At 37.4% G+C, this 24,875-nt stretch overlaps 1 protein-coding gene across 1 annotated transcript in view; it reads right to left on the bottom strand.

Moving 5' to 3' along the window:
* Positions 1–18,688, bottom strand: part of camkvl (CaM kinase-like vesicle-associated, like) — a 71,869-nt gene extending 53,181 nt beyond the window's left edge. The window contains exon 1 of the mRNA XM_038286346.1: positions 18,547–18,688. The gene's annotated coding sequence lies outside the window, so the exon portion shown is untranslated. The remainder of the gene's footprint in view (positions 1–18,546) is intronic.
* Positions 18,689–24,875: the final 6,187 nt, after the last annotated feature.

Raw genomic sequence — 24,875 nt, 5'->3', positions numbered from 1 at the left:
GCTTGAATTCCTACAGTAATTAGTCTCATCGACGAATACAGCAGCTGCCACATGGTTTGTCTGACTTGTAAAATGAACATGGTTAGGTTGTGTTTGATGTTATTCCTACATCCATATTTTGACTTCACAGGTAAATATGAAGCAGCTGCCACTGCTATTATAAGAAAACTCAGATTTGCATGCATTCTGTACCTACAAGCACCTTTGTCAATATGCATCCAAGTCTCAAATTTATTCATTGATCCTTTGAGAGGCGAGCAAAGAGATGACCTGCTACTGTTTCTAAAAACTGTAGATTTTGTAAACATCTTTTACCATGCATGATGTTATCAGTTTGCCATGTTGTGCTTTACTCCCTTATCCTGATTAACATCCTGATGTCCTCCTAAAATGTGATAAAATGGTGGGATCCCTTTATTGCCAATTGCTAGTTTTAGCACAGCAATTTGAAATTCCAAAAAAAAAAAAAAAAATACAACTGGATACTCAACACATATCTTTGCCATGCCGATACTTTATCATTTTACTCATGTTATTGGAAATTAGACTTTGGAGATGTATCTTTTTACCTCTGCATCAGTTATAAGACTATAATAATAGTCATGTTTGCCAGACATAAAGCAGACAAACTTTTTCGGAATATCTAGCATGAAGAATTTTACCCCATTTGAATTTCTGTAAGGTATTTTTCAGTTCAACTGAATGACTTTAAGCAATTAATTTTTTTTTACTGAACTGACATTTGTTTCTATTCAATGTTTTCAGATGTTTGCACATGGAAGACGATTTTGGTAAAATTGTTGTCTGTCTCAGTGCTTAAAGCAAATTATAGAGGCTAAGTATTCTATTTGTCTTATTATAAATGTTTATTTTCTTAGTTTTAATTTCTTATCAGTGACTATGTTAAACATGTTACAATAACATCTACATTTTTAAAATTTTTTAGAATCAAATGTTTGTCAGGAGGTTTTGTGCATCTGAAGAAATGTTTTATTTCCTCTTTGACTGACCAGGTTGTCAAAGTGTGTGAAGGAATTGGCTTGTGAAATAAGTATTAGGAGATTTAGGGGTGATGAATATTTATAAAAGCTTTTAAACTCCTTTGGCCTGGCTAAATGCATTCAAGACATCCTTAAGTTTTCTTTTGTTAATCGGAATAACAAAATATTTCAAAGAATAAAAAAAGTACATGAAGAACATAAATAGACCCAAACTCAAAGACAATGGAAGACAGGATGTGGCTGAATATTGGGAGGATGTAGAAATGCTGTGATTGATTTTTATCCCTTAAATTACAAAATAAAATGGAACAGTGTTATTTCCTTCTCAGTATTAAACTCATCCATCCTGGAATGCAGAGGGACTAAAGGGGGTAGGGGTAAGGAGGAGACTTGGAGAATGAGCAGTCATATTTCACCTGTCGCTAGGACAGACCCTGACTTGCATAATGTAATGGGAGCATAAACCCTCATTTATGACCAGCTTAGCCAATAAATCCTGATCAGTTCTGACCTCTCAGCACTCTCTCCCTCCAGTTGTCGCCTTTGCTGGTGCAAACAACAAATGATTGAAATTTACACATCCCCAAAACTCTAAATAATTCTTCCATTGCTTTTGGAAACCTGTTTGCTGAAGCTTTACAGTTGTCACCAAGGCTGATTTGTCATACATTTGCAACTGTCTGTATTTACTTATCAAGTGCAGGGCTAAATCTGTGCCTGAAAGGTGTTGACACAGTGCTCCTTGCACTTTCACTGTTGCATGATTATTTATAGGAGTTTCCCTTTCAGAGTGCAAAACAGCAGAAGGAAAATATTTAAATGAACACAAACTCGTTTACTAGGCTTTGAGTCTTGCAATACAGAACCAACTGTGCTACTGACATGTTTTAGCTGTTGTATCTAATATATCTCTGAGATAGAAAAAAGATAAGCAGATAATTGCAACAGCACCAGAATAGAATTGAGGTAAACATAGTTCACTCTTACTGATATGATATGATTAATATAACAGAAAAATTATGATAATTGTTTATTGCTTGTCTAATGTCAATGGGCTCTTGTGCATCATCAAGTCTGCTTTTGATTGGCTTGATGGGTCCCTCTAAATGTTTACGCCCCCTAAATCTCAATTTTCTCATGAGAAACGCCACATTAAGGCAGCTTTCCTGGAAAAGGGGTAAAATGATCAATTGTTTGAGATATGGTTTTTGGGGTGCAATGGTGGTTAGCAAATTTTTCTCCCAGCGAGAAGGTCTATGGTTTATAATGGATTTGATTGTGGTTTGCTTATCCTCCCTGTGCAAGTCTGGACAATATACAGTGATACCAAATAATGAAATAAGGACCTCACAATATTTAACTTATACCTGAGGCCGGTTTCACAAAGCAGGTTTCACAGACTCACTTCAAATCCTTAACTCTGAATTGATTTAATCTAAGCTTAGAAACTTGGTTTCAATACCCAGTCAAAATAATTCACATTTTGTAATAGGAATATGGAAATCTGAAATTAATTTATAGACACCCAGAATGTTTATTTTAGATACAAAGAATAACATTTTGTTTGAGATGTTCATTTTGACACGGAAAAATTGTATTTCGGAGAAATTTCAACAAGAAAGATATTCCTGGTTTAGGTCCTTGGCTGGAATACCCTCAGGGGTAATCATCCAGTGAAGATAGATGATGCTTCACCTCCCTTTATACATGCTAGTCATCTTGATTGAGACAGTTTTATAAGGTGTTCAGCAACACGGGTCAGCCCAGCCACCAGCAATAGCTTGATCAGAGAGACATGAAAAACAAGATGAATGTTTAAATGATGTGCTTGCGTGAGGAAAACTGGATTTGAAATAAATGAATATGGGAGATAATTTGCAATTAGAAGCCTTTAGGTTAACGTAACGAGTTCATAGCCAAAGTATTTTGTCCAGATCAGTACCGGGGAGCAGGAAATTCTCTCTGATTCGCCAGATGTAGATTTGTTTCCACTGACAGGTTCAAGGCAGAAACGTGCCAAATGTGGTGTTTGACAGAGGTAACTGCAATGACCTGCTTGGCAGATGGAAACAGGGGAGGTTGGTATCCTAGAGAGGATTCAGTTGGGCTTTGTGGGCCCAGTGAATGAAGAATGACCTACAGTAATGGAAGCAGGAAAATAAACCCAGTTTGGAGGTCCAAAGCTAGGGTCCGGTTTGAACCACTGAACCTCTAAGAGTTGATCCTTTATTTCCCATGATAAGGCCCCCACAATGTAGGAAGGTAGAATAACTGTGGAGATATTGGGTTACTGATCACTGGAATAGTGTCTAGACAGGACTTTGGGTTAGGTGTATTTAGAGCCTTGACAGTAAGAGATGATGAATTTAAACAGGAAAAGAACAGAGTCCATCATGATTTTCTAGGTTTCAGACTTTTTGCTTCTTGGAGATGGGCCAGATTCTTTTGGTCAATCCACACAATAAACAGATGTTCAGCTCCCTCCAACAGCTGGCCTCGCTCTTCAAAAGGCATTGTTATGACTGAAAGCTTTCTATCGCCCACATCATAGTTTTGTTCTTGCTGAGACAAATGGCAGGAAAAAAAAGGCACATGGATGATGTTTATTATTGACAGAGGAAATGTGAGAAATGACTGCACCCAGCCCCAAATCAGAGGCATCAACTTCAAAGACAAATTGTTTTTCTGGCTGAATCAGAATCGAGGCATTGGCAAACCTTTTCTTGAGCTCCAAAAAATCCCTTTCAGCTTCAGTTGACCAAATGAAAGGTCTTTTGGAGGATGTGAATTGCTGCTATAGAAATAAACTGAACTGAATTGAATTGACTGTGGCTTTTAATAATTCTGCAGTAGAAGTTGGCGAATCCTAAAAAATGTTGTTGCTGCTTGCTAGTTGAGAGAGTAGACTATATTGAAAAAGAGTTGGTTCTCTAGAAGATGTTGGAGAACTTGCCTCACCTGGATCTTATGTTCAGATAAGGTCCTAGATACTATCAGAATGTCATCAAGGTGTAACAATACAAATGATTTAGAAAATCTCTAAGGATGTAATTCACAATGAACTGGAAAACTGCAGGTGCATTGGTGAGACCGAAAGGCATTATCAGATGTTTAAAATGAACTCTTGAAAGCAGTCTTCCATTTGTCTCCTTCTCTGATTCTGATCAGGTGGAAGGTGCTTCGGAGATCCAACTGAGTGAAGAAATATGAGCTATGAACCGCCTTAAAAGCTGCTAAGTGAAGAGGAAGTGGATATTTATTTTTCACAGTAATCTGGTTAAGGCCACCTGTAATCAATACAAGGTCTTAGTGATCCATCCTTTTTCACAACAAAGAAAAAAACCTGCTCTAACAGGTGAGGTAGTGGTGTGGATAATTCCAGAAGCTAGCGACTCATTTATATACTTCACCATATTCTCTCACTCTCTCAGGCTTGGGCAGGTTATACAACCTACGAGAGGGGAGCTGCAGGAAGTAGCTCAATAGCACAGACATAATGCCGGTGAGGAGTGAGAGAGAAAACCTTAGACTTACTGAAAACCAGATGAATATCATTATACTCAAGAGGAACCAGAAAGAGGTCTACTGCAATTTCCTGTTTTTGAGAATTTAAGACTGGCTGACTGTAGACAGTTTGACAGACAGTGGTAACACCATGATTCAACTCTATTGCCTTTCCAGTTCACGTGAGAATTATGAAGTGTAACCCTAGAGAACCCTAAAACAATGTGAGATTGAGTTGATTAGAAAAGAAAAAAAATATTTTTTTCAAGATGATTGCATGACACTAGAAGTTTTACTGGTTCTGTTTGGTGAATGTTTCCATGCAGGGGATTTCCATCTAGAGCTTAGACATGAGATGGCTTAGATAGGCATACAAGAGGATAAAGTAATTATTCATCTTAATTATTATCCATACAACTTTTTTTCACAACCAGAATCCATAAAAGAAAAAGAGGAAAATGGTTAATTCGGTAGGAGAGCACAGGGTAATGAAATGCAGAAGGATCTGTTCTTTAAATTACTAGACATTGGGCGCTCCCTTTTAACTGCTTTGGGCAAGAAGAAATAAAGTGACCACTCTCAGCACAATACAGGCAAGGTCCAGTTTTCATCCGAAATTGTTATTGTTTATATGACAACTGGGTGTGACCAATCTGCATTGTTTCCTCAAGATCTGGCTTGGAGGAGTCAGAAGTTTGTGAACAATCTGGAAGATGAGATTGGGGAAGAGATAAATTATTCCGTTGTTTTGCCTGAGTTCTCTCTCGAAATCTGTTGTTGATGCGAATAGCCAGCGTGATTAGTTCCTCTGGAGTTTTAAACTCCACTCCGCATGTCAGTTCAAACTTAACTCTATCATCCAAGGCTTGAGGAAAAGCTCTATTTAACGCTTAAAGTTTCCAGGCATAAGAGTCTGCTAGAGTTCAAAACTCAATGGCAAAGTCTGATACTGGCTGGTTACCCTGTTTTAAATTTCACATCTTATGTTAAAACATCAGAATCTGAGTGAGTATATCTAAAAGTCTTTTTGAACTCAGACATAAACTGGTCAAGGGAAATTTGGAATTAAAACTCACCGCCAAAGTTTGATTCAGCCCACTGTGGGGCTTGACCTTCCAATAATCCTATCATGAATGAGATTTTATCCTTACCAAACAAAAAAGACCTGAGGGATCCGTTGAAAACTAGTGAACATTTTAAATTTGCAAAGATATGATAATTTCCCTCCTTATATACACTCTGGTAATTTTGATAGAGGAATGTTCTCAGGTTTGAAGCAACATGAGTCAGCCCAGCAACCAGCAATGATCTTCTCTGTGATAGGAAGCTCACTCACAACAGAGAAAAAGCAAAACCCCAGAGACCCTAAAACATGGGGCTCCTCCTCATTTTAATTTTGTCTTATATCACAGAGTAAGTGGCTGTTTGACTGTGCAGTCATTTTCTATAATCCTGTTATCAAACACATCAATGTGCCCTCACTGATATCAAGTTCTGTTAAGTTCTGTCATACCTGTTAAGAAGTCAATGCTTCAAATGTGAAGACTGATATGATTGTGGATTTAAGTGACGGATTTTGAGGTAAAACAGTAGCGCTCAAATATATTACTTTCTGAATATGAATATGACAGGACATCTACACATGGTCTAAGAAACATCTCCCTGTAACGATCTCACATCCTCTGTATCCACCCCGCTCCATTCCAGACCGCCTGTGCAAACCCTACATCCTTCGTTTTTTCTCCCGTCTTGCTCCGCTCCAACTATCTTGTAGCTCGAGGAGAGGAGAGCACTATATTATCATTTAATTCATAAGAGAAAAACATATGGTCATGAACACTTCATTTAATATCACATAAATAAATCTCACCATTAGCATCAATCACACACGTTTCTGCCCAAACATTTTCTTTTCGTTGCGGGTCTTTGTAATAGGGGTAATCATACAAAATTGGCTTGTTTTCTACCTCCAAACTCAGCATCTCTTCACCCATATCTGTGATAAGAAGTTTCTTTTGAAGTTTGTAGTTACCGATCTATCATTACCATATTTTAATTTGACAGACCAGTTCTTCTCGCCGTTCTTTTTCCTGTTTTGGGAGATTGCACCTGGTCGTACCAGAGTAGAGCTCAATTCCTTATTTTTACTGTGAAGGACGGAGAAGACATACGTGACATACGTGGACGGTGTAGATCGAAGGAGTAGTGGTGGATGTGGAACAATTCTCCTTGATTAATATGAGTGAGCAAGTGCTCCGCACAACGTAAGTAAACGGGGCGGGGCAGATACGGAGAATGTGGGATCTGGGGTGTTCATCCCACGTGGAGTACTTTCTTGTGATAAGCTTATATAAGGACCTTTGTGAATAATGGCAAACCATCCCTGGTACTTTGTAATTTAATTTAAAAATTTTTATGGACCAGAAATACTTTGGTGAATCTTGTTCTGGGCATGCATGGATCTCGTTCTTTGCATGTATGAATCACATATGTGCATTTGTAAAAATAGAGAACGCTCTAACCTGCTCCTCATCTGGTTATCTCTGGGTAGAATGCTACTACAGTTGGTTGGTACTACAAAGGTTGATTGAACTCTCTACATGAAATGGAAAACTTTCAGTTTTCCTTATATAAGGTTTAAAAAAACTTAGTAAACCTGCCTTGTGAAACAGGCTTCTGGACTAATAGCTGAAAAAAAATATACAAGGGGGTTAGACAATTTGAGCCAATGCAGAGTTTGTAATATTGATTTGAACGATTTTGGGAAATGCTGGGAAAATTCCTTGAAAAGTTTTCGTTGTCTTTGACTCAATATACATTTGTGGGGTGCCATGAACCCAGCTTTGGTCATTACTTTAAATGAACTGCCCATGGCTTGTGTGTAATCTCATAACTGGACACTCACTGGTACCATTTCTGAGCTGCGACAAGATGCTAAATCGCCCCGGGTAGTACACATTCCCCTAAGTATGCATCTCTCAAATGCTTCCATGCACTTAGTAGGGCTGGAACAAAAAAGAGATTCTCCATCTGGAAGACTGATAATGGCTTTTTCCCAGGGTATGTTATTGCTTGTATCTGTCTCCCTTTACACAAACCATTTCCTCTAGCACAAAGACACTGTCATAATTGTTTTCAATTAAAAAATACTATGCCGCAGCTGTCTTGGTATGGCTGTTCAGGGGTAAAGGCTACCAGTTAATGATAGGTGGTACTTTTGGCAGCCACAGTTATGATCGGAAGGGGAGCCACTGTTGAAGAAGTGATGAAGCAGTGACTTGTTGGATCCATCCTTTACAACAGCTTGGGGTGTTATATAAGGAACAATGTAACTGGGCTGGTGGAAAAAACAAACAGCCAGTGCGTCCTGATGACAAATATGACAAGGAGACAAGAATAGGTATATTCTTGTGATGGAATTTATTTTTAATTATATTTTGTTGTTTTCTTGATCTCCTCTTCTCGCATTAAATTATTATATGCAGTATCATGTGTAATTTTCTGTTTCAGTTGTACTCTTTGTGTCATTTTCCTGATCTGTGACCTAGCTTCTGTGAGCTGGCCTAGATTCTAGCCCACTTATGGCACTTTTCTGCTGAACCCAGAGAAACTTCCAGCCAAACACACCACGGTTTGGCTCTGTTAAGTTTGCATAACTACAAGGAATAGCCCAAACTAACAGGTGAGAGGACTTGCACGTAAAATTAGGCCAAGCTGTGTATGTCAGCACTGCTTTACCTCCAGGGTGCTATTTAAAGAATGAAAGAAAAAAAAAGTGCCATTCTTGCTTCATTCTCTAACCCCTGTCTGCTTCAAAAGGCCACTGCAGCTTTCTAATGACAGAGATAAATATGAAGTGGGGATAGTAAGCCCAGAAAAAGATATAGGAAGGTGAGAGATACCCAAAGACAAAAGGAGGAAAATGAATTAAGAGCTGCAAAGAGAATACATTTTTAGGAAGGTAAAAGAGGGGGAAATAATTCATAGACAGAAGGTAAAAAATGCAATTTTAATGATGCACTTTTTCTACCTTTTTTTCTACTCTGTCTCTGATCTATCTTTTTCTCCACACCCTCCTTTTTGTATCTTCAACCTCTTTTTTAACAGTAAAGACCCTGGGGATGGGATAGCTCATTAATAATTTATGCCTTCTCCCAACATACATATTTTCGAAGTGTTGAATGCTGGTTAATTAAGCATCCTACAATACAGTGCATAACAACAATTTTATTATACATCAATATAAAAGTGCCTCAAGACCCCAGCTATGCAAGAGTATTTTACTTAATTTCAATAATACACATTTTTAAATTTTAAAGTCAAAGGTTTAACATTAATTATTATAAGTAAGCAGACAACTTTTTAATTTGAGGATAATTTACAGGGAAATAGATTGATGATAAAAAAAGTTGGGTTTATTTATTTTCCTGGATTTTTTCCATTATCAAATTTCATTCTGTTCTTACTTTAAATTGTTATAATTCACTTGGATGGATGAATAGATAGATTTAATAAAACATAATTTGAAATTTTTTAAACGGTTAGAAAATATCCAGTCCATCATTATTTTCCTAATTATTGTTTTTTTTCCCACCCTGGTCCTCAAGCCACACTGTCCTGGATGTTGACATGTTTCAGCATACCTTATTTCGATTGACAAATGGCTAATAGGCTCTTGCTAAACTGCATTCATTATGTGTGCATGGCATGGTAACATCTCAAGCCTGTAGGACAGTGTGGCCTGAAGACTAGGGTTAAACAAAAACACCCTGTATTCTATCGCAAATAACAATCCTGTGTGACCTTTTCTTTCTGTAATTACTTTCTCTTCAAAACATAACATTAGATTGCATGGAAATGCTGGAGGAAAACATCTTATTGCAACAACACTGCCAGCATGGCTCACTTTAAATTGAAGTAAATTTATTGTGTTTGTCTTGGCTCACATCAATGAGTATGCAATGATTTGTGAATAACCATTTCACTATTGGCCAGTGATATTATGATGATTTTATGAGTTTAATTTTTCTTCCTGCTGTGTTACTTCTTTTGATGTCTTATACGATAATTTGGGTGTTTATGGTATTATTGTTTCACAGTTTGGCTTTCAGTTTCTCACCTCAAAGTGACAAAATAATAGCAGAAAAGTGCTGGTTTGAGTGCACAGAAATGGTATAGTTCAGCTCTTGGTGTGTTGGCAGTGCTACTTGGATTGATCAAGTTTATGTGTTGTTAAAATTAAAGATAATAAAATAAAGAATATAAAGCCAACCTCCAGTAACCTCAATTATAGTTCAACAGTTGTTAACACATTAGGGCAGGGATGTCAAACTGTTCCAGAAAGGAGCAAGCAATAGCACACCAGATCTCCAGTCATCTGCTTGGTTGGAACGAAAACCTGCATCCACCTGTTTAACACCCTGCATGAGGATAACTGTATTTATTTAATCATTGGTGGTAAATGGTCAAGTTTGTCAGCAGGCAAAAGATCCTTTTTATAAAACAAGATTTTTTAAATCTTGTACTCTTTTTTTATATTTTCTACAACAAAACAGAGGCCCTAAGTAATTAACATGTCCCAATTGCCCCCACAACCAGTATAAGGACATAACTTCATAATTATGTGGTGGATAATATTTACTTGAAAAACATCACACTTATCCAGAATTTTTTAGCCTTATTCAGACCATTATTATTTGAAACATAAGTTTTTATAAAATTTTTGGGAAATAATATAATAATAACAACGGGGAGTCATAAATGAGATTATGTATATATACTGTGTAAAATACATTTTCTCTGTGGTTACTGAGACATAGGAAGGGTTATGTGACTCAATACACCTGGAACACATGGGCTGAATTCGAATTCATGGGCTGCTTCTTCCACGGACGCCTGGACTGGGCCTTCGAATTCCGTTAAAAAAAGGAGAACAGTGGAGTTTTGGCTTTGAATTCAAGCTGGTCTAACCTTTCGCAGCTTTCACCGCCATACGCTCTGTCGCTTAGCAACAGTAACAGTTGCCACATAAAGCAGGAAAAGAATGAATACCGAACTTTTCAAAACGGTTTCTTTTTAATTATTTTATTATTTTGTTATTGTATTGTGAACAAAGACTACACTCATGAGAACATAGAGTGGAATAAAGCTGACAACCACTGGGAGCATGAACAAATAAAAGCCAATGTAATGATACAAAAGGGGTAGTAAGATATGAGTAAATCTAAACAATGTATCTATAAAAAATATGTCTGCAAAATCTCTTATATTCAACAGCATTCAAAACATAATTAGTTAAGGAAATTGTACAAAATAGCAATTAAAAAACAAAAATCATATCAGATTTATAGTCCCCACTCTGCAGATATATTAGAATCTGTCAGTTAAACCTTTCGATTAATCCAAAATCACCTGCCACATATCTGACTTAACCATTTAAAAAACTATATCCATTGATTTCAGATGGAACTTTTATTAAACTACACTTCCAATATTCACCACAGTTCAGTACCAAGTACCTTTTCCCTCTGATTACAGAGCAGTCGGCTTGCTAGGTCTCGAAATATATCACGGGATATCCAAGGCTGCATAGGATAAACTAGACCCGTCCTTCAAATCAGGCAAAAAGAAGAACGCATTTGTCCGCCACCTAACGAGGAGTCTTGGAATCTGTACAGACCTCAGCGCCATGTTATAACCTAAGTCACTAAATTGGTGGTAATAACCTGATTTTAACAGCGGGTCCAGAAGTCAACCGGAATGTGAGAGGCCCAAAATCCTGAAGAGTAACCAGATTATAGTGATAATTATTTAACTAAGAACATTCAATTGGTTTTGCCCGCATTTTGAATTATCTATCCATTAACTACAACTCCAGTTCTATTTAATCGTATATTCATAATCTAAAGGTAAAATATCGCAACAGTTACCACTACTGACCAGTGAACTGGAGAGGTAAGCTTTCACCTAAACTTCATCAATCATAGAGATTTTTATATTGTTTCTTTTCATTTCTAATTTTCTTTTTGATATTGCCATTTTAAAATCTATAAATGCTTAAATGCCCTATAAGAATAAAATTATAAAATTATCTAAAAAAAGAAAAAAGAAAAGCAACAGAATAAAAAACATTTTAAACTTGGTGAGTTGGTCTGTTTTCACCTGGTTGGTGACCCCCTAATATAGAATAGTTGGCAATGAAACAGAGGTCATAAATGGCAAAGAGGCCATTGAAATTATATGACAGAACATTCTATTGATTTCCCCAAGTCAGAATGACAAACTATTTTATTTTTTTATTTTAAAATCAACCAAACTATTTAGCTTCTATCATTAGCAGAATGACAACATTTTATATATACGGTACTTCAGGGAAACATTTTAAAGTGCTTTGGGTGGTCAATAACTCTTAAAATGAGCTTCATTAATATTTTCTATTAGAAATGCAGCCCATTAGCAGTCCGTAACATTATAACTCTCATTTGCAATTCTGATACTGATGATTTGACTCTCAGTAAAAATTTGACATTGTTTATTGTTTTCAAAGCAATTGCACACAGAATGGGTCCAAGTATTATCAAATTGTGTGAGATATTCATATATTCTATAAAAATGCAAAACAAGGAGGGTAAGGGTGATAATTTAGAAAAACTGTGTGAAAAAGTAGCTCAATGCTGGTAACAGAGGAAGACGTAAAGGTGTAAATTATGTAATGGATGCATGTTTGTGTGTGCAAGCCATTGGGATTTTGTTGACATGCGCCATAAATACTATTTTTAGGTCAACTACAACAGAGTGTTCTACTTTGGCACTCTCTTTTTAGTTCATACTCAGTGAAATCAAAACAGTTTTAATGTAAGTTAGAGACCAATCTGGATCAAGCAAGGTGTACGCTCCTAATAACCAAATTACTGAAAACAAACAGCGTACCAGTGAACAAGAAATGCATAGCAGAGAGAGAGGGTAACACGTTTTGAGTCAGAATCACATGCGAATACCAATTAATGAAGAAAATGGGTTTCACGACAGAATAAAAAAGGATCCAAATGCAAACTCCAGTCACCAACAATAAAGTATGGTAATCAATGAAAATGTTGCTTTCAGAAAGAATGGCATTATTGGGTTCACACAGTTAATCATAGTCAGGATAGTGACATGGAAAGTCAGCTAGCTCACTACATAGCAAGATAAAGAGATAGATGGATGGGCAATGAGAATTAAGGATGGATAAATAAGGGAAATGGCATTAGGAGCCCTGAAAATACATGGGGCTCAGCTGGAGTATTCATTGTGCTGCTAACGTAAGTACGTCTGAGTGCAGGAAGGTAGCAAATGAGCAAGGAGGACAGGACATGAGATACCTCTGGCACCAAGCTCACTTATGAGGAAAAAGGAAAACAAAAACATATGCTGTGTGTGCAGTTTGTCCAGAAGCTTGTTCTTATATAACTGCATGTGTGTGGATAAAAAGCACATTTTGACTGTTATGGGTTGGCTTTTCATTCTGATCATTACTTTCCTTTTTCTGCTACACATGTGTTTGTCTCAAACACTGCCAAATTCATAGAAAGAAGATATAAGGATGTTTCCTCCAGCTCTTTCTTCTGAAGATCATTGACAGCCACAAAATTTGGAGGCCCTGGGTGACCAACGTCACATTACACAGATTTGAAAAGTCATGCTGATTGATAGAGGTACCACTTAATCTCCTACAACCATCTGTAACCTTTGCTGCATGCTGTGATGTTAAATCACTGTAACTTATAGTATGTTGGTTCCAGACAACAGCAAGCCTGAGTCCTGACCACACCAGGACAATAGAAAGCATTTACACTAGAGTAAAACACAGATTATGTCCACTTTTATCATTTATGTAGTCATGCTATTATATGATATGAAAATAAGTATAAACTCTGTTGACAAGACATTCTAATTTTAAAATAAAAAAAGATCATAAATTTGACAGAAAATGTCAAAAATTCACAAAATGCAAGTGAAAATCATTGCCGCAACTGTGGGGTTCTATTTGTTCCAAAAATGTGTTTGTGTGTTGTGACATGTCCATGTGTCTCTCTAAAGTGTGTATCTGATGACCTTATGTAACAGAGGTTGTATATGTAATGGGTTTATGTCTATATATCAGATGGATATGTTGTGTCCATATGCTCTCTGCATATGTATTGTGTCTATGTGAAGCACAATGTGGAGATGTTCCCTTTTCCTCATGTTGTGTTGTTTGACCATTTTGTGGACCCTGTTATCTTTTCCTGTTGTCAGGTAATGTCTTTTTCCTTGGTCAATCTCCCCTGTCGTCACATGACATGACATGACATGACATGACATGACATGACATCACATGACAACAGGAGAAGATGACAGATTCCACAACATTGTCAAACAACCCATCATGAGGAAAAAGGGAACAACTCATGATCTGCATATTACAGTATGGTTAACATTAGGGGTGGGTATTGGCAAAGAAGTCACGATTCGATTCGAATCACGATTCACATGCCACGATGCGATTCTATCACGATGCATCACGATACTTGAAATATTGCGATGCATTGTGATATTTTCACTGAACACTGTAAGAAAAAGATACAGCCCTTACCAGTGGCTGACTGGCTGGGTGTGATCTGGATAGTGTCTTCAATTGATACATAACTGAAAGCAACTGAATTCATACATAGCTGTATTTATTGAAATTACTTTTGGAGGTGTTGCAATGAAAACAAATACTGGACAGAAATATTACTATTACTGGCATGGACACACCAACAAAAAGATCTTAGGATTCATCAAACTTAAAATAACAAAATGAGGATAATCAGTCCGGACATGCTTATGACACAAAGCAGCAGGCGTCAACACATCCGCAGCGACATCTGCTGGACTGGAAGTTGTATTCCACTTGGTTTGATTGATGTGCGCCAACCATTAATGTATTTTATTTGTTCATTTTTTTTTTTTTTAATAATCGATTCTTGCCTTCAAGAATCGATTCAGTAGATCACAAAAATTAGAATCACGATTCATCGATTTGACGATTATTTTGCACACCCTTAGTTAACATAGACACAATACATATGCAGACAGCATATGGACACAACATATCCATCTGATATATACACATAATACCATTACATATACAGCTTCTGTTATATAAGGACGTAGGATACACACTTTAAACAGACACATGGACACCTCATAACACAAATGAAGAGCCTATCATGCAACTCAATGAATGGATGCAGTCAACTGGTTTCCCTAACCTTTCTGACAGCATTTTCTTTGTAAAGTGCCTTGAGATGACTCCTGTTCTAAATTGGCATTATATAATTAAACTAAATTGTATGGAATTGAGAAAAGTAAATTAGAACGTCTACTTTTTACTCCAGAGGAAGGCAAAAAAATTATGTTCTGTATACATTTTAGTGAACCAAAACATTGTATCTTAAAAAGATATTTCATTGCATTTCCATAGGTTTAAACAAATCTTTTAACCTAATGAGAACACAAATGCAAGATTATTGTAAGTCTAGCACTAAATCTAGCACATAATACTTTCTTTTATACAGTAAAGAGATAAAAATAGACTTAGGATCTTGTGAATACAGGCAAAAAGTAGGGGAGAAAACAGGTGTAAATGGTAGAACAATGAGCAAGTGCAGGTGCAGAGAAGAAACTGATTAACAGAAGGTTCTGGTTGAGGAAGAAATTATCTAACTGAGATAAACACTGGGAGGAATAAACTGGGGGAATAAGTCCAACAATCCAAAATATTGAATAAAGAGCAAGACGACAAAAACCAAAGAAATAGGCATAATAAATAAATTAGAAAAAACTGGTAAAGGTGAACCTTTGCCGGCAGCAACCTTTTCTGGCAAAAATAACAGAATACCACAAGACCCAAAATGCAAAATTAATAACAGGCTAAAGGCAGAAAAACAAAACAAAACATTCTTAAAAGAACCCCAAACCATGGCAGTCTCTGATTTGCTCTACTGTTTCTGGTTGGAAATCCACACTTGTAATTTTTTATACCACAACCCTAACCCATGTAATAAAAACAGATTTATTATAGGGCCATTGCAATCTATAGTCATATGCACCTTTTTGCACTACTCGCAATTAATCATAAAACACTTAAGGATTTTGGAGGTTTATAAAAGGCAGAAAAAGCAAAGAATGTCCTTAGAATTGGAGGAAAGGAAGAGAAAATAGAATTTTATGGAGACAGGGGTTACACAGCAGTGAATTTTGGCAAAACATTTACTTTGTGGCGAGCCCTCAAACAACAACAACAAAAAAAGGATACAAAACTAACCTGACCTTACAATAGTGTTAGTGTACTTGTAAGTACCTCAGGTGTTAACATCTGTTAGTGTTAATTTCATAGTCTTGGAGTGATCAAATCTTGGTATGCCATTATTAAACATGGAGTGGCTAAAGGCCCTTGTGAGTGTCATGATCTTGGTGCTGATGACTGGCTTAATATCCAGCATTACCTTATTACCTTACCTACTGTTTCTGATTTCCTGTTCTGCCTCTGAACCACTGAGCCCTCCTGTTTCCAGTCTGTCTTTACCTGCCTGTTTCCAATTATCAGACGAGATTTTTCTCAGGGCAATGGTGATAGCGTTTTTAGCATTACCTTAGTGTTTCTGATTACCTGATCCTTTTTTGCCTCTCAGCCACTGAGCCTGCCTGGTCCCGTCTGATCTGTTTGCCTGAACTGCCTTTGGACTCCTGCTGGATTCAGCCTGTTTTGATGAACTTGGAGCTGTTTCCTGTCACCGACCTGGATTTCCCTTCAGAACCTTTTCGAATTTCTGATCTCCTGGTTCTGAATGCTGAGCACGTTCTCAACCCCAGCTTAGGCTTCGCCCTCATTATTATTTTGCCTTCCTTCATCTGCTTGGATCTGATCTTCTGCAAGTTTTGTAGTCTTCTTTCTGTAACTCTCTTTGCGCCAAGCGTTGCGTCTTGTGAGCCAATCAGCTGGAATCAACCTCTTTCTCTGGGCATGGACTAAATTATAAAACCAGAGGTTCCTGCAGTAGCAGCGGCTCCATTGTAGAGATTACCTTATCAGATCTTCTAGCCGCTACAACTGCAGATCTGCAGTGTGTTTGTTTTAATAAACACTTTTTGAAGTAAGTAATCCCACTTTCTGACTTGCCATGACATTGAGACCCGTTACAAAAACATTTTTCTGGAGAAACAGACTTATATGTAATTGAGTCGTAGAATGAATATCAATTATCAGTGAGCCCCAGGGCAGCTGTGGCTACAATGTAGCTTGCCTCCACCAGTGTGTGAGTGTGTGTGTGAATGGGTGAATGAATGTAGTGTAAAGCGCTTTGGTCAAGTCTCCTGACTTGAATAAAGGCGCTATATAAGTACATGCCATTTACCATTTACCATTTAGCAGCAAAAAAGGCTACTATGCCCTAAGTAACAACACATCTTGGGAATAATGCAATTCCCCCTTGATTAATATACTTTGGTACATGGTCTTGCTAATATTGGTTTTTCAGGTTCTGGTCAACAACAATCTTAGGGTATTCCTGACAACTTTTTTTTTTTTTTTTTCTTGCTACCTTAACAATATATTGTTAAAAAAAACAGAGATGCACTGATACAATTTTTTCGGATCCAATCAGATACCTGGGCTGAGCATATTGGCCGATGTCTGATACTGATTTGATTCAACTGTTGAATGAAGGAACAATGTGAGGGAAAGTTTTAATCCTCATATAAACATTGTTTAAAAGAGGTAACAAATTAACAAATATATAAATATAATTTTCATTATTTACAAATAAATACACAGCAAAAAGAAATAACAGTTCCATGTAAAGTGCACTGGATTGGATCTTCAATATCAGATATCAAGTTATCGATATCCAATCCAGCTATTTAGTCAACTGCCTCTTCATCAGAGCAGAAAATGTGAGTCCCAATTTGCCATCTTTGACCTTCATGTGTTGAACAATCAAGGATGGATGGGTGTAAACCAATAACCCAGCAAGGTCCAGCTACTGGTTGACTGGCCCACACCATCTAAATGCAAACAACTCCAACAGCTCCTCATATTTGATCATCAAGCTTCATCAAGGACTTCAGTTTCTTTATTCATCCTCTCACCACACTCACATCCACCATGAGTTTCTTTGCCTGGTGGCTTTAAGCTGAATCAATGTGTGTTGAGCTAAACAAAAGGTTTCCCTTAGCCCTTATCATCACTCATTCAAAAACCAATTCATCCAAACCAAATTTATCCTCGAGGTGGACACTTCTGACAATGGAGTTAGTGCTTTTCTTACTATCAAGTTAGCCCTAGATGTGTAAGACATTGGTTTTAAAGGCACACAACTCCCCATCATCACCTGAATTAATCCTAAGAAACTGGCTTATCCACAATTTGCTAAATGTCTTAACTCCCATTCTGTCCCCTTATCCAAGTTCTAGTCACACCATTGGCCTCATCTACAGATATTTATATTGGTCACCCCTCAATAAAGACATCTTGGATTGTGTCTTTGTCTGTTACATTGGAAACTCCCAGGTGTCTGTGGACTTATGTCATCAGACTCTGTGGTATCCCTCTGAAATTGTATCTAACTATAGTCCTCAAATCATTCCTCAAATCTGGGAAGAACTTTGTTCATCTATCGAGCCAAGGACAAGCTATCCACTGATTTTCACCCACAGACCAACAGCAAATGTTAGTGCATGTACCAGCAGCATAAGAACACCCTTTTATGTCTCTGCAACACCAACCCAACTTCTTGGAGTTAACATCTGGCCTGAATGGTTTATGCTGATGGCAACCACATATCCATTACTATCAATATCTTGCTATTGAAAGCATCCTTTGGGTTACCAGCCTTTAGCCCTAGCCCTCATCGTTTCCCGATTCCATCCTCCCGTGAGTCGAGACTGAACTGAATCACTGCCAAAGAATGTGCAAGGAAACCAACCATACCTCTGCCCAAAATAAGCATGCTGACTGGAAGAGAACATAAGCACCCACCTCACACCAGGGCAGAGGGTGTGGCTGTCCTCAAAGAGCTTTACTCTCAAGGTCTACTTGAAGTTGGCACTTAGGTTCCTTGGTCTGGGGTTGTGAAGGATTAGAGGGGGGATGCTGTTCAGCTGGAAGTGATGGCGCCCTTAGATCTGGAGATTTAAAAGCAGAATCTTAAAATATGATTGGTAGAGAAGCGGGGAAGGAGCTGCAGTGTAAGACTGGAGCTGGAGCGCATGAAGAGATGACTGGTCTGTGGGTAAGAGAGTATTCCATTCAAATTTACGCCTAGGTTTCAGTGATACTGGTCAAGACCAGCACATCTAAACTGTAAATTGCATTTTACAGTCAACAACATCACATTAGTTTTATTAAATGACAGCTGGCTGGCAGTGAACAACAACATTAGGGATGGTGGAGGGGGAATTGGGGGTCTATGTTTGTCAAACACCCAGACAAATATGACGTCTCTACAGCACTGTCTTTGGCTGTTCTGTAAATGTAACCATTAAATTGTGCCAGACAGCATAGATGACTGAGAATAACTAGTGAATCTGACTCCTGGCTACGGTTTTAAACCAACCTTTTTTACAAACCTCAACATGTGGTTACCATTGTCCTCCGTTTCTGTTCAATTTATTAAATACCAATGAGGTAGAAAGTAGGATTTAGTAAAGAGACCTATTCAAAATGAGATTATAAATTGTTCTTGGTTAGGAACATATCATGGTGTCCATTACTCTTTGTAATAACCAAAGAAAATTACAGTTTTCTTCATTGCTACCTGTAAACATGTTCACTTTTAGGTTAAGATTTTTAAATGAATCCTCACAGAACTGCAACCATTCTTCATGTGACATTGACTAATCAGATGTCTGTTTATATAAGGAGCTGGAACTTGGAACTGATTTAACTATAACATCATGCTTTATTTATCTATACACATATAAGGAAAGATTATAAAGTTATGTTGAAACCAAAATGTACATTGGGTCATGAGTATTAAAATAAAGTCCTATTTTGTGCTTTCTGTATGCTGTTTCTAAAGAGGATTTTAGATATAGACAGACAGATTGGCCAAGGAACTGATTGATGGACGTTGCATAAACTGCACATGACCATTTGTAGCTTACAATAATGTTACATCGTTGTTATTATTCCCCTGTAAGACGATTTTAGGTTGGATTCCTCTAAACGCATCGGACTAGTAAATCAGTCAGTCGTAATTTTCTGATATGCACACCCAACCCACTGTCTGTTCCTGTGGTGTGGAAACCAGCAAAAAAAAAAAAAATCACATGGAGTGATGAGTCTCTTCAGTCATTTTTAGTTTTTCGGGAAACTTAAAATAAAAATATTTAACAAAAATATTTAACAGCTGGGAGTACAACAAGGGAATATATTATGCATGCAACATTGTGCACTGAAGAATCACATCACCCCATCAGAAAGTTTAAGCTCCATTTTAAATACTGATGTTTTGAAAAACTGAGTTGCAAAAGCACAGATGGCTAAATGAGAAGAAGTAAAAAATATGATCACTGCCTCAAGATTTGATCATTTTTTCTTAGGTTTTTGTTTCACTGAATCAACACAAACCGAATACACTCAAATGAGCTGCTTGTTAATAGAACTTCATAATTCCTCCAAATTCACTAAAAATACCATAACCATGTTTTTCCCTGTGCCTCTTTATTTGCTTCCCTTGCTTAGCAAACTCTTCTTTTGTCCCAAGGGTGCAGTTCTGTTATATATTCTACTAGATTTTCTCTGATGTGTCTTCTTTTTCTCCTCTTTCATATAAAAGCAAGTTTAATAAGGCCAACAGGGGGTGTGCTTGCTACATTGTGAAATATGAGAAAATGTGACCATTTCATGTTTAATAAAAGCAGTTTAGCAGTTCCGATAAGTTTAATTATTCGATTGATACCTCTCTGCCTGCTGGTTTAGTAAAGCAGCACTTAGCACAAGAGTGTCTATCTTAATAATATTGTGCCCATTTCTTGGTATGTAAAGTATATGTACTGTCATTATTTCATGACCCCAATAACACCAACCAGAATGGAAAAAAAACATCATGTTCCATTTAAACTGTTAAACGTAGCTACTTAATAAGAAAATAATGCTTAAAAGGAAACAGCTTCAGTATAAAGATCAATGTTGATATTATAAGAATTGATATATGCAGTATACAGTGAATGTTTTTTTTTTTATAACTCAGTCAAACAAAATAATTATTTGCATAAAATCATGATGCACAGAGTGATTATATTATACATTCTCTAGGTTAATTAAGATGATTCTGGCTTACATCTGATGAAATCTGAATATTTCTTTTTTTTTTTTTTATACACACAGTCTTTCTCAAACCATTGCAAAAACTCTTTTGTAAAAAAGCAGTGAATACTTGGTCAGACCTCATTACGCAGGATTACTGCATCAAGCCTGCTTCAATAGCTGCTTTCAGTTCCTCTGTCTTGTCTGTTTGTCGTCTCTCATCTTCCACCTGACAGTATGATTCTTGATGGGATTTGGTCAGGAAAGCTTACAGTATATGTGCATAAAACAATAGTCATTACATGGTCATGAATGCCAAGTCCTGTTGGAAAATGTAATCAAACACCTTCACAAAGATGTTAGTAAAGGGGAAAAGTGCTCTTAAATTTCATGGTGGATGGTCGTGTTGACATAGAGCTTTATAAAATAGACTAGACCAACACCAGCAGATGATATGGCTCTCTAAATCATTGCTGATGGTGGAGACTTCCAATTCCACTTTAACAACGTGAATTTGGAATATCTTCCTAGACTCTGAGCAAAAAAACAAAAAACCAACAAACAAAAAGACAACAATAGAAGACAAGGCTTATATGATCAAATAGAATGCTCGGTTGCTTCTTGGTGCTTGGTCACACAAGGCAACTGTTCACTTCACTTTATTCTGCAGGTAAGATGCTTCTAAAGGTTGGGAGTTTCTAAACACAAAGAATGTGACAGTTATATATCACAGGTACTGGATCGCCTCTTTCCAAGAACTAGTTTGAGCCACAGATTTCATATTGTGAGGTTACATGACTGTGTAAATTCTCAATCATCCTGAACAAGAATTTCGCTCATTTTTTTGAGTTTTGACACCTTTACAGAAGTTTTTGTCAATTCTGGCACAAGCCAACCTATTCACCTATCCGGGGGTCTCTGTTGCCACCAGCAAAGAAAAGCTCCAAGATAATTACAGAAATGTCTTCAGTAGAACAGAGCGAAATTCCGGTTGTCTTCATTAAGGCATGTTTTGTGGTTGTAAATTTAGACTTTTAAATTAGGGGTGTGCCTCACAATCCTCTCAAGGCTCTCATCGCATCCTGTGTTTCTCCCTTTTTTTCCTTACTCTCAACTTTCCATTTATATGCTTGGATACAACACTCATTGGAGCTTCTTGGACAACTACCCATTGAGACTTGCTCATCTTTCGAAGGTTGTGCTTGTGTGTCCAATATCGCTAAAGTAATAATAAGATCTTCTGAAAATATGAATCAAAATGATCAAAACTAATCTGAATAAATGTTGTAAATATCTACATTTATAATCTAAATCAATTAAATTGTATAATTTGTATTTGAATTACTAAAATAAATATGCGTTGAGATCCTTTTATTAAAAAGATATCTTATTTTATTTCTTCCCAAACCTACGAGAGACTAAATCAGTTAGACTACTATATGGATCTGGTTTAACTTGTAATGTTTTTAAAAGTGAAGACATTTGACGACCAAAGATTGATTAAAATAAAGATGGTAATGTTAAGAGGACAGAATGCCACCGCCAAGGCTTTTCAATCCGTTAATCTGAGCAGAGAAAGAGGCTATTGTTAAGCTTTCTTCTTAAGTGTGAAATGTAGAAACAACAGGCTACATAACAGTATCTTCCGAAATATCCTCAACATGGGCAGTCATCTGTTATGGTCAACCTTAACAACCTTAACAACACCCAAAAAAGGCAAAAACATCAGTAATTGTAATAAATCCCATGTTGAATTCTTTTTGATTTCACTTTGGAGAAAAATCACAAATATGATATTATATGCACTTTTAAGTAGTTTTCACTTGGAGAGTTTCAATGCAGCTGTCTTACGCATGATGGCTTCGGATAATCTCAATCAGAAGCAGCATTCCAGAAAACATCTCTTTGCTCCCTTATCTATTTGCAAAAAAAGAAAGAAAAAAAGAAACGTATTTCAACTTTGATGCGTTGCTTACCTTAATTTGTCACTGCTTAAGAGAAGAGCGGGTGTTGAGCCCTGTTATACCAGACCTGAAACTCTGGTACAAGTGCTCACAGAATAAAAAGATCTTACTAATAAGGTTTCTTTGTTGAAGGACCTGCAGCGCGGGGAGAGGTGAACTGAGCGCAGCTCCCACTCTGGCACGACTGTCTGCTCATCGGTGAGAATTAGTTTGCATGCTTCTGACTGCCGCCCTGCCTCCCACTCACTCTCTCACTCACTCACTTGCTGTCTCCCACCCAGGAGAAATAAATAATCTTTAATCTCTCGGTCTCTCTCCATCTTTCTCTCCATTCACTCTCTGCCCAGCACGGGTGGGGGGTGTGGTGGTGTGGAGCATGTTTAATTAATATGAGCCTAACAAGGGTAACAAGCAATATTCTCCACAAAAACCCTCACTTCCTTTAATTTCTTTATATATTTCCCTCTTACCAAAAGACGCCGCCTTCCCCTCATGTTAGTTTTTGGGACTGTCCGGTTTGTGCAGGAGTGGCCGGGATTAAACTGTGGGATTATTCCTCAGCATTCATTTCATCCCACACATGGAAGCACACTGGTGGACAATGACATCAGCCTTTGGCAGATTCAGACAAACAGACAGTTTCATGTGGGTAGGGAGGTGGAGATGGAGAGAAGGATAAAAAAAAGACAGGATGGGGAGAGAAACAGAGAAAGGGATGAGGGAAGTGTCGGGAGAAAATGGTAGCTTTATCCATATTCTGTGTTTTTTTTTATAAATCCACCCAAGTTGGAAAACAAAGAAAGTTTAATGGGGTGAAAAATTTCTTTTGTGAATTATACAAATGTAGCAGCTGGATTCAGCATGACCTCTCTGTGTGTGAGGGTTTTAATTCAGCCGATCCATATGCACGGCCAGAGCTGTATGTGTGCCTTCATGTTGACAGATGGCTACTGTAGAGTGACGCAGGAACTAAATACCGACTTTCTATTTGCCTCCATGTTAGTCTCTGTTTGAGTCTCTCTGTGTGTATTACTGTGGGGAAGTTGATTTCCTCTTTCGGCTTCATGCAGTAGCAACAGATAAATTTTACTTTTCTGGTTTAGCAGCCTTCAAGCTTACACAGACACACACTCATGCATGCGCCTTCTCTTACTCTACAGTTTTGCCTTTTTGTCCAAGTACTTGCTGCCTTTCTGCACATAGAAAGGCTACCTCTTCACCAGAGACCTTGAATCTGTGGCAACTCGTCTTTGTAGAAAATGTAGTGGCTCAAAGGCAGCGGTGTGTTTGAGAGATGGGGTCAGAATGGGAGGAATAAGGAAAATGTCACCTGAAAGGATGTAAAAAACCTTGGGATGAGAAAAAAAATGCATCTAAAGGTTTGTTTAGATAGATTTTCAATGGATTATTCTTATTCCTGTAAACCACATTGATGCTCCAAGAATTAAAAAAGTTTTACTGCTGCCAATTTGTCTCAGCTAAGCAAATGCAGCTCAAAAGCAGAACTCTGGTGTGGTTTCTCCAGAGAAGAGATGGGAAGGGGCAATGACTAGCCTTGTGTACTTGCTGCCTCACTCATAGCAAAAATATAATTTGAAAAATGGAGAAGGCACACTTCAATGAATTGCATAATTTATTTATTTGTTTATTTTTTGCATGAAACATTTATTTTCCTTTATTGCTTGCCTATTTTCAATGTATATCCATGGCTCAGGGCTCTGTGCTCCCAGACAATCTATGTATTATTAAATTTGTTTAAATATGCATTTAAGAATGAAGGCAGACTTCCAACACTGACGTCATAGGGTGGGCACATATAAAGGGTAGTAGATGGATGAGTGGAGACTTTTTCATTCCATTTCTTGCCAAACATTTCTTGCTCTGTTTGTCCTTTCCTGGAATATGAAAACAGCAGGATAAAACTCCTGAAGATCTGTTATATGAAATGCCCATCCTTAAGGTACGCTGTAGGTATTCTCAATCTGGCATCCTTGTTTCAATATCCTCAAGATTGATTTTGTGGCTAAATTATTGATTGACATGTGGGGAAAACTTCCCTTCTGAAAAAAAAGAAAGAGAGAAAAGAGTCTCCTA

Source organism: Cyprinodon tularosa, unplaced genomic scaffold (assembly GCF_016077235.1).
Source record: "Cyprinodon tularosa strain WSP-4 unplaced genomic scaffold, ASM1607723v1 ctg223, whole genome shotgun sequence".
NCBI classification, from domain to species: Eukaryota; Metazoa; Chordata; class Actinopteri; order Cyprinodontiformes; family Cyprinodontidae; genus Cyprinodon; species Cyprinodon tularosa.
Note: the sequence above shows the minus strand (reverse complement) of the source record. Positions and strands in the feature narration are given on the sequence as shown.